The sequence below is a fragment of the Siphateles boraxobius genome, unplaced genomic scaffold (assembly GCF_051911475.1).
Source record: "Siphateles boraxobius isolate OS27281-9 unplaced genomic scaffold, OSU_SipBor_1 8, whole genome shotgun sequence".
NCBI classification, from domain to species: domain Eukaryota; kingdom Metazoa; phylum Chordata; class Actinopteri; order Cypriniformes; family Leuciscidae; genus Siphateles; species Siphateles boraxobius.
Window position 1 is genome coordinate 6566942 of NW_027509208.1, and position 3694 is coordinate 6570635.

A 3694-nucleotide genomic window follows, 5' to 3' on the forward strand; every position below is an offset into this window, starting at 1 on the left:
AGAGATCGAGCAAGACAGAGGAGGGAGTTGAAGGTGAGCTCCATTCCCTTCACACACTCCTCAATCTCAGAAACAGGATCTCGCCCAGCCCTATCGTGGCTTTGAAGAGATGACTGCCGTTGTAAATGGCAGCAGTGGCCAGGGGCTCTGCGTGAATAATTGAATAGAAGAAACTCCACAATGCCACATTTCCGTTTCTTAAGAGCTCATTGGGGCTGTCTCAGTTACCGGTTATGCGCAGAGAAAATGGAGCTCCTTTGAGTCGATGCTTTGGGTTTTTTGCAATGCTGAGGGGGCTACGGGTGAGGTGACAAAGACAGGGAGGCAGCCTCGAGATAAAGTTTGGCCAACCATTATGTGTGTTTTTTCCAGGCTTTTAGCCTAAGCCTCGGGCTAGACTGTGCACAAGCCTTTGTGTGAGACTGATGACATCGATCTCAGAGAGGTGTTTCAGCATTCCTCACTCTCCTTCTCATTACCTGACTCATCCGCTTCCTGATGCCTGTGACCATGAGCCAGACCGCAGAGTGCACACACACACACACACACACGCACAGCCTGTCGCTAGTCTTGATGACCTTCAAGATTTGTGACACTAGTAGGCATAAGGAGTAAAGATATAATGACCCATAGGAAGGGTTTTCTTTCATTATAGGACCTCCTGAGACCACAATAAAAATCTGACATTGGAAATCTTATTTATACCTTGAAATGAACAGGAAGCCAGTTTCTCCCTCCAGTATATAAAATAAAAAAGGTAATTGTGAAATAGTTTCTCATAATAATGACTCTCACTTACATTGCCAATTTATTTCTTACAATGGTGACGTTATAGCCTAAATGATTTTTTTTCTCTCTCTTTTGATGATGATGATGATTCACTTTTTTTTTTACTTTCAACCACAACATGGATCATTAGGTTTTGTACAAACTTGTGGGATAATGTCAGCAAAAGTGGGACAAACCAAATGCTAAAAAATGTTTTGTTAATTATGCTGGTTAAAATAATATAAAAGTATTTATAATTTTAATATACACTACCGTTCAAAAGTTTGGGGCAAGTTTTTTTTTCAGGATGCAGTGATCAAAAGTGTCCGTAAAGACATTTATAATCACATTTATAAACAGACGATTTATATTTCAAATAAATCTATTTTAAATACTTCTTGTGAACTTCCTATCAAAGAATCCTGAAAAAAAAATTGCAAAATTAATCAGTAGCACAACTGTTTTAAACTATATTAAAATAGAATTGTTTTACTAATTTTAAATTGTTATAATATTTTACAATATTGCAGTGTTTAAATGTAGTTTTTATTAAATAAATTCAACCTTGGTGAGCAAGCAAGAAATGATATGACATGTATTATAGTTTCATGTAGAAACAGTCTTTTGAGTTTTAGCTGTGTTTGTGAGAAATCTCCACGAAAGTGCAATGAACTTGTCATACGCAGGAAGCTTATAACATTTTGACTGGCAGATCTTTCAAAGTCCTTGTAACAGAGAAACAGTTCAGTGGTCCTGTGGTCTTTATGTAATGTGGGAGAACAGAGACAAAAGCTCAGCTGTATCAACTCAGACACTAGAGAAGGATTAAGATCTATATGCAGAGAGTTGATGGGGTAAGACGACAGCAAAAATCCTGAATCAGGCTGTCAAATAAGTCTGTCTAAAACAGACATAAAGCTGCAAAATATCCTAATAACAATCAGCTTGCCATTCAATTTAGGTTATAAAAAACTAAATAGGCTATATGTTATTTTCAAGGTATGAGAAATCAGTAGCCTTATTTCTCTTTTGACTCTGCATGGAAATTAAATTGTGTTACATTTACATTTAAATTCCAAAATAACATAATTGCATTTAAGATATGCATTCTATCAGTACGTGCATTCCCTGGGAATCGAACTGATGGCCTTGGCGTTGTTTGCACAATGCTCTACTGGTTAAGCTACAAGAATATATTTAATGTCACAATATCAATCAAACATATCTTTTAGTTCATATAACTAAGTTGAAGAAAACAATTATAGAAAAGGGTTTTATTTCAGAAACAAGGCATTTTTCTCATTCAATGTACTGTAAGAAAGTCCAGTTGTCCAGTTCTTAATTACCGGGATGTTATGTAAGATTTATTCCAGACTGTATATCCTCTGCACATCATTGAGTCTTGATCAGAATTTTATCAGAGTTGGCATTGACTACTCGAAGAGCAATGCACTGGTATTGCAAGAACTGGAGGATAAGTCAATGAATTGTAAATGTTTTTATTGTTGTATATTGTGTTTTATTTTGTGTATTATTTTTGGCTGCCGATCTCAATAATAAAAATTAAATAGCCAACATAAGAAAATGATAGAGATGAAGGACTGAGCAAAAGTTGTTGTGGGGAGGTGGAGCTGCAGTCCCAGATATTGGTAATCAGCAATTACATAAGTTAAAGGAAAGTGCTTAAAGAGACCAATATATTTTTCTACATTGATTAGTATTGTTTTGATATCTTTCATAAAGAATTAAAGGCATTCATGTTCCTGCTACATATTTAATTAATCTGGCTATCCATTCTCCCACTCAAAGCATAGAGAAAGGATAGAGAGGCCTAACATGACCTGTTAGCATCCACATCCCCATCTATTCACAAAGTGGTCCGAGAGTCTGCGATGCGAAGCAAAGCGACAATGGGATCAGTCCGCATTTGCATTATGAGCACACAATGCAAGACACAAGCTTGCCCAGAGAGATATTTCTGCTCAGAAAATATCTGGCTTCAGAAGGATCTGTCTGCAGTGCTCAGCGTCACTCCACTGACTCTGTCTTTTGCTTATTAACAAACCAGCCTGTCACTTTATAAACCCTGCTTCCACACACATACACACTGTGAAATACACTCTATGACAACATTACAGACAATGCATGGCAAACACACAGATTGTCCATTCAGTTTAAGGTAAATTGTCACACATGTTGAGGTAAAAATAGTTGCATTTGAGTAATATATTGATTATTTGATATTGTCATATATAAATTGTGGGACTTTTATACACCAATCAAGATAAAAAATGAAATTATAAATGTGCCATGAAGAATTTAGGGCACCTAATCGACATATTGTGCTTATGCTTCAGTTCACTTCAAGTGCTTCAAAATAATACAGCAAGACTGGATTAGATATAATCATCCTTTAATCACAATTTTAACTATTAGTAGACACATTGCATATTTGTTGTGCTATGATTAATTGTATGTTTCATATTCCTAGATGAGATACAAAGATGAGCATTCATTTTTATTCTGCCAGAGGTGCGTTTGAGTATATGGGAATGATAAAAAATAAATATTCCTGGAAGTTTCCTAATTTCTATACGCCCACTATCACCCACAATACATCTCTGCTGCTGACAAATGTGTCCCCTATCTTGCTTGCTTATTTTTGTCAACATAATATAACCTAATGGAAAGGAAAACTAATGAACTTATTCATTTAACAATGAAAAAATAAAACATTCGTTTTTGATTAACAGATTGACCGAATGGAATAAACATCTTGACCCTTTTCACTTCATCCTCAATGTCAAAGAAAGCAATGTTTCTCACAAACGGAGCACAGAGAAAAGGAAACTATGTTTGAAAATTTTAATACGCCTATTAGAATATCTGGAAATGTGAATATAAAAAAATATCCACAGTAATGACA